This window comes from Chiloscyllium punctatum, chromosome 23 (genome assembly GCF_047496795.1).
Source record: "Chiloscyllium punctatum isolate Juve2018m chromosome 23, sChiPun1.3, whole genome shotgun sequence".
NCBI classification, from domain to species: Eukaryota; Metazoa; Chordata; class Chondrichthyes; order Orectolobiformes; family Hemiscylliidae; genus Chiloscyllium; species Chiloscyllium punctatum.
This window is the reverse complement of record NC_092761.1, coordinates 45,863,375-45,878,377: the sequence shown is the minus strand read 5'-3', so window position 1 is coordinate 45,878,377 and position 15,003 is coordinate 45,863,375.

Here is a 15,003-nt window from a genome sequence, read left to right as displayed (position 1 = left end):
AATGTCATTTCCAACAGCTTTGCTGCCTGCAAGATGGTGTGTTCACTGAACTGAACATGAATTGGCTGTTTACTACAGTCACTGAATTGTGTAATAGTTAGGTGTGCGCTCTGGTAATTCGATTATTGTTCACTTCAATTGCTTTCAACTGAAAAACAATGATGTTTGGTTTATTTTAAAATATGTAAGAAATAAAGTGATATTAACTCTTCACTATACAAAATGTAAAAGTGACCTGTTGCATATTTCCCTCAGATTAAAAATGCAACAATCAGATATTGTCTGGAAAGCAAGATTATGTGAACAGGACTATGTCCCAGGCAACATCACCATCCTCTGTGGTATGTTCTGTCCCACTGACAGGACACAGCCAGGCAGAGGGGGACAGCTCCTTGACATATAGTCAATATAGGGCGACATGGTGGCTCAATGGTTAGCAGTGCTGCTTCATAGCACCAGGGACCCAGGTTTGATTCCAGCCTTGGGCCACTGCCTGTGTGGAGTTTTTACACTCTCCCCGTGTCTGCAAGGGTTTCCTCCCACAGTCCAAAGAAATGCAGGTCAGTTGAATTGGCCATGGTAGTGGGTTGCTCTTTGGAGGGGGTTGGCGTGGATTGGTTGTGCCGAAGGGTCTGTTTCTATACTGTAGGAAATCTAATATAATCATAGTGCTCAGCATTGATATTGGATCCTGTGGCGGCTAGACTGCTCTGCCGGTTATGGCGAATCAATAAAAGGGAAACCTATAATTGACCACATCATCACCGATCTGCCTGCTGCAGATACATCCCTCCATTTCATATATCAGTAACAATGTTCACTGCAGAGTCCTTATGGGGAATAAGGGCTAACTTCACATTTTGCAGAACCTTCACACCATGACATGTACTAAATGGCACAGACTTTAAACAGATTAAACAAACAATGACGATGCATCCATGAGGTACAATGGCCCATCAGCAGCAGAACAATCATATTCTGTACAAATCATAGTCTGCAACTTCCTGGACCGACATACCCCCCCTCCCCCCCACTGTACAGTAACCACCACAGTCCGACATACATCCCTCTGTACAGAAACCATCACGGCCCGACATACCTTCCACTGTATAATTACCATCATGGCCCGACCTACCTCCCACTATATAGTAACCATCACGGCCCAACATACCTCGCACTGTACAGTAACCATCACGGCCCGACATACCTTCCACTGTATAGTAACCATCATGGTACGACATACCTCCCACTGTTCAGTAACCATCAAGAGATCAGTGCTTCGCATTGGTGCCTCACAGCACCAAGGCCCTAGGTTCAATTCCGGCCTTGGGTGTCTGTTTGGAGTTTGCACAATCCCCCCCGTGTCTGCTTGCGTTTCCTCCGGGTGCTCCGGTTTTCTCCCACAGTCCAAAGATGCGCGGGTCAGGTGAATTCGCCATGCTAAATTACCCACAGTGTTAGGTGCATTAGTCAGGGTTGAATGTAGGGCAGGCGAATGGATCTGGTTGGGTTGACCTTCTGAGGATTGGTGTGGATTGATTGGACTGAAGGGCATGTTTCCACACTGTAGGGAATCTAATGTAACCTCCAAGGTTCAAGTCAGGAATATGATGGAATAATCACTTGTCTGAATGACTGCAACTCCAACAGTACTCTAGTACAGACTTACTAGCATCAGGCAACACAGTTGTGTGGGGAAAATCATGTCTCACAAACTTGATGGATAATTTTGAGGAAGTGACAAAATTGATTGATGAGGACATGGGGCTCGATGCTGGCCATTTGTACCTTAGCAAGGCCTTTGATATGGTTGCTTATGGCAGGCTCACACAGAAGGTGATGGATAGAGAACTGCCTGATCATAGATGACATACCCGTGGTGGAACAGTGTTTTTGTAACTGGAGATCTGTAAATATATTGGTGGAGTTGCAAATTATGAGGATGATTATCAGAGAATACAGCAGGATTTAGGTCAGCTGCAGACTTGGACAGGGAAAACACAGATGTCACTTTATCTGGGCAGTTGCGACGTGATGCGTTTTAGAAGGTCTAATGCAGGAGAGAAGTATAAAGTTGATGGAAAAATTACTGGCTGCATAAACATCTGAAGGGATCTAGATGTACAGCTCCACAGTTCCCTGAAAGTGACAACACGCGTGGAGAGGGTGATCAAGAAGACTAATGGCAAACTTGCAGCTGTGCATTGGAGCATGCAGTATGAAAATTAGCAGGTCATATTGCAGCTGTAGGGAAACTTAGTTCGGGCACATTTAGAATATCGTGTACAGTACTGGTTGCCACACCAGCAGAACGATGTGGAAGTGTTGGAGAGGGTATGGAAACGTTTTACCAGCATGTTGTCTGGTTTGGTGGGTATTAGCCAGAAGGAGATATTGAGCAAACATGGTTTGTATGCTCCTGAGCGTCATTGGATATGGGGCTACCTGATAGATATTTACAAAATTATCAGAGGCATAGATAGAAAGACAGGTAGGTTTTAGGTAAAAGGGAGAAACTTCAGGAGATGTGACAGGTAAGGTTTTTTTGCTGTTCCAGACAGAACGTGAAATTGCCTGGAATGCACTGATCGAGGGGTAAAAACCAATATAGCAAGGTTTAAGAGGCATCTTGGCACACGTATTAGTAAGTAGGGAATAGAATGACATAGAAGGTATCGCAGAAAAAAAAAACTTTTATTTGAACTTTAGACAGGCATCATGTGTCAGTGCGGGCTTGCTGGGATGAAGGGCCTGTTCCTATACTGGACTGGTCTTTAAAACAAGATTTGAGTGCAGGAGTGGCAAGATGTTGACTGACTGATGACTGATGATCAACAGACGCATACAGTGGATCTCTCAACAACTTGCAGCTTCATACCCTCCCACCCACAACAGGGAATCTCAACGTGGAGAATTGGATGTGAAACTCCGAGCTGGTTCCTGGTGACTTCATCTCGCCCCTCGCTCCGACGGCCTTCTACCTTGGACACCAACATCTCGGGGGAAACTGCATAGACAGAAGCTGCATGTACTCCACACCCACCAATGCTGGCATCTGTCACAGGCTAGCCTCACCATGCCATCCCAGCTCATATCCGACACAATGACAGTATGCTTCTGTATTTCAATGCTGCAGCTCAGGTTTGCACTGACAACTCTCATTGCAATGCTGCTGCAAGGACACTGTGCTCAGGGGCACACATCCAGCTCATGGACTGAACCTCTGAGCTGCTCATTCGGTGTTTGTACACACTCACTTTGAACTGACTTCAATACTTACAGAATTATTGCCTTGCCTTACCCTGCACTCAGCAGTGTTTCCCCTCAGTCAGAGCTACCAGACTCATCTGCCTGCTGTATTGTCTTGGTGTTTAGCACAGACACAAACCAGGAAGCTTGATATCATTGTCCACAGTCAGTCAAATGCCCAGCACAGTGAATCTCAGATCCCAGTCTGACAGCTTGGACATGTTCAGTCAGCCTCTCATGGTTGTTTGGGTCAGGATCCTTCCCCTGTGATGGGGTGAGGAGCTGAATGTTGGGAGCCCCCTGTCCCTCTTGGCTCTTTCTGCTCTCATGTGGGGTGGTTCCTTCCAAAATGTGACAATTACCAAGCAGTATTAAGGGAGGTGGAATTGTTTGTAACAGCTGGTACGGATCGAGAGAAGGTGCTGCATTCAATGACAGTGGGAGAACATGAACATTTGTGGGTGTTTATGTAGTAACAGAGAGACAGTGAGGGCGCGGTCATAAAATGCAGATGGTGGTACATACCATGGTGGCGTGGAGAAGGTCACTGACTTCCTTCCGACACTGCTTGGCATTCACCAAGAGGCTGGCATCTCACTGACACAGGGATCAACCTCCAACCAAACTGGCAGGGTGTAGTGTCATGGCCTCCCCTGCCAGTCCTGGAGGAAGATAATGTCCCTTTCGTGCACCATGCCATCCACCAGTATCTCAGTGGCTTGGTCTCAAAGTGAAGCCCCAGTTTTACCCCCTCTGCCATGTCCAGGCCAGTTTCAGATTCACAATCCAAGAGTACAATGACGTTTTAAAGATGGCCCCTGTAACAGGGAGGCTGGTGCATTCTGGGGTATCCAGGCAGTGGGCAGTTGTTATGATGAAGGGAAAAAACATCCGCTTGGTGTCAGATGAGAGGAAGACCACGTGGTTAGGGAAGGTAGTTAATGGGGCAGATTGGAGATGGTATCATGAGAAAATGCACTTCACCTTGTGGAGAGAAACACTCCATGAAACTCGATTAAAATGAGACTTGACCAAATCATTAGATGGCTTAGGCCTCTGTCTGTCTGATCTAAAATAGGGATGCAGTGTGAAATATTAGGAGCAACAAATTTAGCAGGAGATACAAATCCTTAAAAAAAGGGATAATACAATGTTCCAGACTGTTAAAAGGAGCTGGGGAAAATCCGCAGACTTATAGTTACCCACGTTATCCACTCCTCACTGGATGCAGGGATGATACCGGAGGATAGGAGAATAGCTAACACCACAGCTTTGATTAATGTAGAGCAAGGGACTGACTGAATCGGTCGCGGCTGGAATTCTGAGACAGTGGATAAACGGTCACTGAGGAAGTCCCAGGGACAGCAGGACAATCGGTCTGGATTTGTGCAAGGAAGATAGTGTGTAATTAATCTGACTGTGTCGGTTTGAGGCACTAACCTGTAACTGCATGTGACTTACTTGGATTTGACGAGAGATCCCATGGTAGGCTGCTTAAAAACAGCAACTATAGGATCCAGGTGAATGGAGCAAACGACCCAGAGAAGCCAAGGCAAAGCATTTGGGAGAATCAAAAATAGAGAAGAATGCACAATAAATGAGAGTATAGTCAGTCTGGCCAGAAGGAAGCTGGAAACATTAATAATCTTATTAATACAGCAAATGGCATTATTTCCTCTATCAGACAAAATACGGAACTTCAGAGCAGGAAGCTTATGCAGGAACTGTATAAATAATGAGCTCAGTCACAGCTTGGGGACAGTGTACAGTTCTGGTAACCCCATCACATGGAAAGATGGAATTGGACTGGAGAGAGTACAGAGGAGATTCTCCACCAGGTGACAGTGGAAGTGCAGTTATGAGGAAAACTTGGAACGGCGGATGCTGACAGGAGATTTGACTGGGGTGCACATATTGTCAGGAGCCTGGGTAGAAAAGGAGAGAACACCTTGTTCCTGTTGAAGAGCTCAGTTACGAGCGGGAAATATTTAATGTAATTTGTTGAAATATTTGCGAAGTGGTGAGGAAACTTATTATTTCACCCAGAATATGGTCGGGTTCTGGGTGTCACACATAGAATCAAAGTAGAGGCAGAAACTCTCAAACCATTTTCATAATGTGCCTGGATCTGTACTTGAAGTCCTCCACTATCCGGGGAGAGAGAACTAGGGATTTAAAAAAACAATGTCACATCTTGACCAATGCAGACAGTGGACAGAGTGATCTCCTCTAGATTGTGCTATTTTCTGAAGTTTTCAAAAGTTACCAATATCTGATAGGATCATTACGTAGGGATGAAGGGTGAGGGCAGGGAGGAGCAATGTCTAAATTGATTAGCATCACGATAATACTGATTCCATCCTTTATACATAATGCTACTTCACTGTGTTGGCCTTTTTGTCCTTCCTACATAAATGAGGAAAACCTTTGATTATCCAGTTCTCAGTTGTGATCACACTGCAACCCCATCTCATAATCCCAGCTAATCTGACCTGTTTCACTCTACTTAAAGCTCCAATTTCACTGGCCTTATTGAAAAGTTCCCAACATCATTCTTGCTCCATTGAAGGTTGCTCTCAATCAACTAATGTTTCTCATTCACAATTATTGCATATAATTGAGAATTATATGCAGTAATTGAGAATGAAAAACATTAGTTGACTGAGAGCAACCTTCAATGGAGCAAGAATGATGCTGGGAACTTTTCAATAAGGCCAGTGAAATTGGAGCTTTAAGTAGAGTGAAACAGGTCAGATTGAGTTGGGATTATGAGATGGGGTTGCAGTGTGATCACAACTGAGAACTGGATAATCAAAGGTTTTCCTCATTTATGTACCATCATACTGAACTTTACAATAAAATGATCGCTGCGCCCCAAAACATTCCCCTACTGACACTGGATCCACGTGCCCCACCTCTTTCCCAAGGACCAGGTCCAACTGTACATGTTCTCTTGGGCTGGACACATACTCCTGAAGTGAGCTCTCCTTCATGTAATCCAGGGGTGTTGGCCCCTCATGAATCTGCACCAACAGTAACTGAGTCAATATCTGGATAAATTCAGTTTCTCAGTGTAACTAATCTGTAGTATTGTCATCGCTCTCAAATGACCCTGCATATTTATTCTTTCCAACCTTTCCAATGGTTGCTGGCTGACAGACTGTACCTCACAGTGCAATTGTACACTCTTTGTTCTGTAGCTCCAGCCAAATTGATTATGTCCCTTGACGGATCCTCTTTCTCTTGGAATCCTTAACTAATGCTAATCTAAACCAATACTTCAACCCTTCCCCCCTTCCCTTCCCTTCTATTATTTTGGAATCCTTTATACCCAGCAATATTAACACCCATTCCTGCCATTCTTGAGCCAGCTCTCAGTGATTAGTCCATCAGAATTCCACACACCAACCTGCATTTGTAATTCCCCAAACTCCGATGATTCACGTCCATGCAGACTACCTCAGATTAAAGCTTTCTTTCTTACTCCAAATTCCACTGTTAAACTTGTTGTTGTAAATTAGTGCCAACTGTATCTCCCATTATTTTGACAATCTTGGTAGTCTCCTCTACTATTCCTTTTTGCATCCTAAGCACACACCATGTTATTTTCAATCCCTTCCAAACACCCCGTAAGAAATTCAGTCCCAGCTCTGTCACGTTAGCCCATCCAGTTTGTACAGTTGCTGCCTTCCCCAGAACCAGTCCCAATGACCCAGGAATCTGAAGCCCTTCCTTCAGCACCATCGTTCCAGTCACACTCTCATCTACCTAAAACCCCGAGTTTTGTTCTCACTTGGACACGGCACTCGTAGTAACCAAGGGATAGCTACGTTTGAGGTCCTGTTTGCTAACCATGCACCTAGCTCCCTAAATTCTGATTCTCAGACCATTTCACCCTTCCTACCCAGGTCATTCCTACCAACATGGACATGACCTTTGACTGCTTATTGTTCCCCAGACGGATGTCCTGCAGACACTGCAAAATTCTTAACCCCACTATCCAGGAATTACAGAAACACTGACACCTTCTTCAATTTCCTGACTCCTCTGTGCCTATTGCTCCTCCTTCCTTTTCCCTCCCCTCCTGCACAGTCAGGCTGCTTGTGGTGCCGCAGATATGGCTCTAACTGCCCTCCCCTGAGCAGTCCGCACCTTCATCAACTTCCAAACCAGGAAAATGAATTGGGAGGGAGATATCAGGATATTCTTCCATTCCCTGAATGTTTCTATTCGATTGTCTTGTCCCCTATTCCTTTTCTTCTTCTCGGCTGTCATGTCTGCAGGGTGATCTGCTCTCTGTGTGTGCTAATTACCTAACTCTCAGCATCACAGATGTCCCATAGAGTCTCTAGTTACTATCTGAGCTCCAAGACCCAGTGTTTATCTAGGACACGAACAGGGGCTATTATTTCCCAATGTAACAGAACATATTTTCCATCTGACAAACATGTCTTGTCAGGTCTTAAAATGCAACTTAATTAATTACTTAGAATGAAGTTAACATCAGCGGAAAAAAAAAACAATCTGATTAACTCCCTTATTCAACTGTGACTTATTGAGAGTAATGTATATATTGGCTCAGAATTTCACATCTCCCTCTTATTTCTGAGTTCAACCCTTATTTCAGAAGTTGATAAGATAAATTTGCTAACTTCTATCAATTTACTGACAGTCGCTAATAACGGTGTATTATCTGCCAATGAATTTACAGCCTTTTCTGTGATTGCTCTTGTACTTCTTCAAAACTCAGTGCGGGCAGGTCCCAGTAGAAGAAAGTTATCTCTGTGACTCCCAGGGACGTGGAATCCTCCAGTTCCCACCCGACTCTGCTCCCCCACAGCGTCACGGTCTCTGTGACTCCCAGGTACATGTAATCCTCCAGCTCACACCCGACTCTGCTCCCTCATAGGGTCACCGTTTCTGTGACTCCCAGGTACATGTAATCCTCCAGCTCCCACCCGACTTTGCTCCCTCACAGGGTCACCGTTTCTGTGACTCCCAGGTACAGGTAATCCTCCAGCTCCCACTCCACTCCGCTCCCTCACAGTGTCACCGTCTCTGAGAATCCCAGGGACGTGTAATCCTCCAGCTCCCACTCCACTCTGCTCCCTCACAGGGTCACCGTCTCTGACTCCCAGGGACGATTAGGCCTCGATCCTCAGTGCTGATTTATATCCTCCCACTTTGCTGCCTCTGCAACTCCCAGTTATGTTAGCCTCATGCTCCTACTCCAAGTTGCTCCATCACATGGTCACTCCCTCTGTGACTCGGTGCTGATTTCGAGACTCCTGCTCTGCTACTTCTCCAACTCCAAGTCCTCCTCGGCCTCGATCCTCGCTACTGATTAATATTCTCCTGTTCTGTGCTGCTCTCTCTCAGGTTCCCTCCCCTTGTGACTCCGAGGTAATGGTAGGCTTCAAGCCTCAACTAAGATTTATAACATCCCATTCCGCACTGCTGTCTTACAGAATCGTTCTTGTGCCTGGACGACAGTGGGAAAGAGGAGGGTAGACAGAGCAGAGGGTGTTACAGTGACTGAGCGAGCTGTATGGGATGGAACAGGTTATCTGGGGAGCTCGGCAGACCTGCAGTGTCGAAAGCAGGTTATTGGAAGATACAGTAAGAGTTGCAGACACTGAAGAAGGCGAAGGAAATAGAGAGATAGTGGCTTGTTCATGACGGAGCTTTGTAGAGTCAAAAGTTATCGAGCTGTGGAGACTTCAACAAATACAAATTGAGAGCCAGCAAGTGTTGTATGGTAGTCGAGACTGTTGGATGTTACAGAGTTAGAAGATTTGCAGTTACTGGGGGGAATATAAAATTTTGGAGCACTGGTGGTGTTCAAGGATCCTCAGGACATGAGGTGGTGCAGAGAATGGAAGCGTTCCAAATATTGGGATTATAGGGGCTGGAAGTCCTGAGATGGATAAGGAGGATGAAAAGTGCCATTGTGGCACACGCAACCATCGTAATTACAGAGATTTAGGAAGGGAACCTGTGCTATCATTGATTACAGTTATATGGAGTGTTCCAGAAGCTGAAGGGGTTACACATTTTAAAAGGGAGAGATCTATTGTGATCAGAAGTTTAAACAAGAATAAATGAATTTCAGTGATCACTAGCACAGATGGGAATGGAGGAGGTGAGATGTTATGAGGAACTGTCAGATTTATATGGCGGGGAGTATGTAGGATATGAAAGGGAGAGCTGCATTGTCTGTATACAGTTACAGACATCAGGACAAGCACCTGCTGGTTGGGACACAGATAACAACAGTTCCAACGGCTGGTGCAGTAGCTCAGGAAGGCAGCTCACTACCACTTTCTCAGGGACAACTCCAAATCACCAATAAATGCTGGCTCAGCCAACAAAGCTCATGTTCATGAATGAATGAAGGAATAAAAGATCTATAAGTAGCATTGTGGTCACTCAGGCAGGCCCTTTCAACAGTACTTCACAAACCCGGAACCACTATCCCCTGGAATGACAGGAGCTCCAGATGCAGAGGAACACCAACATTTACACGCTCCATCCTCCCAGCGCTGTGTCTGTCCCTACACCCAAAGGACTGCAATGGGTCAGGAAGGCTGCTCACCACCACGTTCTCCAGGGAATTACAGGTGGGAAGGTAATGGGGAAACTCCGCTGTTTACAGCCAGAAAAATAAATCCAGCAGTGGGTGTGAAATGAAATTTCCGTTTCAGAACAACATGCTGAGCATGGATAGAGGATTTGTCTGATTGGCACAAAACAGAGAGTGTGAAGAAAGGGGTCTTTTTCACGATGGGAACTGGTGATGGGGGAGCTCCGCAGGGGTCAGTGTTGGGACTACACTCAACACGTTATTCATTCAGAGTCTGGACAAAGGATGTGAAGGGGTACGAGAAATGGATTTCCAAGAAAGATCCCAGCGATGAATATTGTGTCATCTGAGGAGCAGGTGAAGTCTCTGGGTCTGCACTTGATGAAATTTAGGCGGCGGCGGCGTAGAACATTGTTCAAACTTACAGAATACTGAGGGGCCTGGATGGAGTGGGCGGGGGCAAGATGTTTCCACGAGCAAGAGAGACTAGGGGACAAGGGCACAGCTTCAGAGTGAAGGGACGACCCTTCTGAATAGAGATGTGGAGGAATTTATTCCGCCAGAGGGTGATGGATCAGTGCAACTCACTGCATTATGGGGCTGTGGATGCTAAGTGATTCAGTGTATCTAACTCAGAGATAACTCGGTTCTTGCTGAGTGAGAAGATCACGTGTTACCCGGAGTAAGTGAGAGATTGGGGTTGAAAAACAATTCAGCCATAAGCAAATAGTGGAATAGACCCGATGGACCGAATGGCCTAATGCTGCTCCTATACATGATGGTCTGATGGACTGCCCTTTTTCTGTAGGTTTCCAAGTGTGCAGTTATCATTTCTGGCATATTGTTTCCCATACATTCCAGCACTTTCCTGATTATTGTTGTCACCACTTGGTTTCCGATCAAATGCAGAAAGCTACATCACAGAGTAACTTAAGAATCATCGTGTATAAATCTCAGAAAGGTTGCATACGGGGCCAGCAGGACATAGAGAAGGCAAATGGAATGCTGGCATTGATTTCAAAGGGAATGGAGAATAAAAATAGGGAAGGCTTGTAACAACTATAGAGGACTCCAGTCTGCACAGACTGAGAATACTGTGAACAGGTTTGGTCCCCTATCTGGAGGGAAAATGTCCTTGCATTGGAGGCAGCCCAGAGAAGGTTGACCAGGCTGGTCTTCAAAATGGAGGGATATTGATGAGAAGAGGTGGAGAAGGTTGAACTTGCAGTCGTTAAAATTTAGAAAATGAGGCAAATTTATTGATACACTGAAGATCCTTGTGTTCTTACAGATTCGGTACCGAGACATTGTTTCACTGAGCAAGGATCTGTAACCGGAGAATAAGGGGAATACAGACACCAGAGAAGCTAACAGAGAAAAGATGGGTTGTAGAGACTGGAGGATGTTACAGAGTTCGGGTGGTTTGAGGTCACTGTTGGTGGTTCGAAATCAGATAGGTTGTCGGGCTGAAAGATGTCAAGGAGATTTACAGGGTTATCAGTCCTGAAGGAGTTACAACGATAGCGAGGAATATAGCGACTAGAGATTACTCAGACAGGTGTGGCCGTTGGTGCTTCAGGAGATACAGAGACTGGGAGGGTTGTCGGGACTGGAGATTACACAGATATTGGTGGTAGTTGGAGCTACAAAGGTTTTAGGAGAAAGGGAGGATTGTAGGCACTGATTGTAGACAGTTGGTGTGATACTTGGAGCTGGAGGAGTTTATAGAGGCCGGGAGGATTGTTGGTGCTGGGAGTTACACTGACATGGACAAAAGTTGGAGCTGCAGGAGAAAGGGAGATAGAGAGGGTTGAAGGGTCTGGATCAGTTCACACAGCCAGGGAGAAGTGTAGGGATTGGAAGAGCCAGAGATACTGATGGCTGTAAGGCTGCAGGAGTTCAGAGAGCTACTGAGGACTGTGAAGGCAGGTTTGCAGCATTCCCATCAGTTACACAGAGATGTGGAGTGCTGTTCTGGCGGAGGTTACAGAAATCAACAGGGTTGCAGATTATGGAAGATATTACAAAGACAGTGAGCTGTAGTATTTGAGGAGGTTACAGGGACAGGATGCGTTGAGGAGTTGGAGGCTGCTACTGGTGTTAAATATGCTGCAAGGGATCAATATCGATCAGGGGGATTGGAAGCTCTGTAGATAAAGAATGAGAAATGCAGTAACTGAAGAATATCACAGAGATGGGGAGGAATATATGAGGGGCATTAATCACTCAGATGTGAAAGCAGAAGTTTTCGTTAGTAGGTTTACAAAAGCCGTGAAAGGTGAGGGTGTTGTCCACAGTTAGGGGGATGGCCTCAGGCTGCAGTCTGAAGGTTGAGGCTGGGACAGAATTTCAGCAGAGTAATTTCAATTGATAACCAGGAAAGAGCACAGCAGGCAAAAAGGGAAAACTGATGAATTAAGCTGCATTTATTTTGATGTAACATACCTGACAGGTCAGGCAGATGAACGCACGGCATAGATGGGAACATGGGACTGGGAAATCACAGGAATTACAGAAACACAGCTGAGAGACGGACAGGACTCACAGATCATTGCTCCAGACGACAGATTCAACAGGAAGGATAGAAGGGGAGACAAGGAAGTAGGGGGAGTGGATCATTGAAAACATCACTGCAGCACTGAGAGAGGATATTCCCGAGGATCGCCCAGTGAAGCTGTGTTCGTGGAACTGAGAAATAAGAATGAATAATCAGTTTGATATGACTGTACTACAGGCCTGCAGTCGTCAGCGGGAAATTGAGCAGCAAATATGTTGGAGATCTCAGATATCTGTAAGGAGGATAGGGTTGTAATGGTCGGGGATTTTAACTTTCCAAACCTGGACTGGGTCTGCCAGAGTGTTCACAGCTGGGATGGGAGGGATTTGTTCAGTGTGTTCAAGAAAACTGTCTCAATCAGTATGTAACTGGCCCGACTGGAGAAAGGGATGAAACCTGACCTCCCCTTGGGAAACAAGGTAGAGAAAGGGCTGAAGTGTTTGTGGGGGAGCACTTTTGCAAAATCACCACAATTCTATTAGTTTGAAAATAGCAATGGAAGAGGACAGGCCTGGTCCGGTCCACAAGTTAAAGATCAAAACTGGCCTTGCACCAGTCCAGAAGGTATTAGGCAAGACTGTCCAAAAGATGAGTGGTGGAGGCTGTTTGCTCGTGAAGGAACGTCGGGCAAGTGGGATTCTTTCAAAAGAGAGATAAATTAAGATTTCAGGGCCAGCATATTCCTGTTCGTGTGAAGGACAATGCTGACAGAAGTGGGAAAAACTGGATGACTGGGGATATTGAGGTTCTGGTCAAGACAAAAGGAGACACATGTCATATACAGCCAGCTGGATTAAGTCAATCCCTTGAAGAACATTGTGGGTGTAGTATTACTCTAAAGATGGAAACCATGAGGGCGTAAAGGGAACTGACAGAGCATTGGCAGAGAAGGTTCAGGAAAATCCAGAGAGTTTCTACTAGTATATTAACAACAGAAGATTAACTCAGGACAGAATGTGACCCTTTAAAGATTAATGAAGCCATCAGTGTGTGAACCCACAGGAAATGGGTGTGATCCGAAACAAACACTTCACGACAGAACGTACTGTGGAAAACACACTGGAAAGCAGGGAAATAAACAGTGATGCATGTGTATTATTGACATAAACAAGAAGCGCAACCCACCCATACCCCTACATCTACCCCTTACCTAACACTAGGGGCAATTTAGCATGGCCAATTCACCTGACCTGCACATTTTTGGATTGTGGGAGGAAACCGGAGCACCCGGAGGAAACCCACGCAGACACGGGGAGAATGTGCAAACTTCACACAGAGAGTCGCCTGAGGCGGGAATTGAACCCGGGTTTCTGGCGCTGTGAGGCAGCAGTACTAACCACTGTGCCACCGTGCCGCCCACGACAGGAAGGAGAACGCATATTAGGCAGACTAGCCCTCATGGGTCAGAGCATTGAGTACACCATGATACGGCTGTATCAGACATTGCTGGGTATCCAGTTGGAGTACTGTATAGAATTCTGATCATCCTGATTTCGGTAGCATATTCTGAAACTGCAAATGGAGCGAAGATTGATGAAGATGTTACTGATACTGCAGGGTTTGACAGAAACAGAGGGGCTGGATAAGCTGGAAAGCAACATGGGTGAAATTAGATAGATTTGGCAGATAAGGTTAAGGATAATCCAAAAAGATTCTACAGCATACAAGTACAAAAAAGCTACTAGAGAGACAATAAGGCCCCTCAAAGATCAATGAGGCAATCTATGGCTGGAACCACAGGAGATGGCCGCGACCTGAAATGAATATTTCATGTCAGAAAGTACTGTGGACAAAGATTAGGAAACAAAAGAAAGAAACAGTGATGTCTTGAAAAGAGTCCCCATTACAGAAGAGGTGGTGATAGAGGTCTTAGAACACAAAGGTAGAGAAAGCCCTCGGTCCTGAACAAGTGTATCCCAGAACATTGAGGCAAAGTGGCAGTGGGGAATGTGGCAGTGATTTGTATCATTATCCTTCATATTTCCATTGGGTGTAGCTGGCTGAGGGGTGACCATATAAAAGTTTATAAAAACATGAGGGATATACGTAGGGTGAATGGTGAAGGTCTCTACCCCAGGGTAGGGGAATCCATAACTAGAGGACATAAATATGAGGTGGGAGAGGAAATACTTAAAAACAACCAGAGGAGAACATTTCTACACAGAGAATGGTGCACATATTGAATGAGCTGCTGCTGAAGTGGTCGAGAAAAGTACAATTACATAATGGAAAAGACATTTGGGCAGGTAAATGGAGAGGAGAAGGTTTGATGGGATAGGGACCAAACGCAGGCAAATGCGACTCGTTCAGGAACCATGGTCAGCATGGACTAGTTGGATCGAAGGAACCGTTTCTGATCTGCATGATTCTTTCTCCAGTTATTGGAGGAGACGACTACTGAGATAAGGCATGTTTAGGCACTGAAGCAAGTTACAGTGATGGATATGGTAGTCTGGAATGCAGTACAGTTCAAATCTGTGAAGGGACTATCAGGAAGGGAGGAGGTTACAGGAACAGGAACTGTTGTAGGAGTTACAAATTATTGAAGAGCCTGGTCCATGAGACATGGTTTATGTACAGTGTTGGAGAGAGAACACAGAACAGAATATCCCAG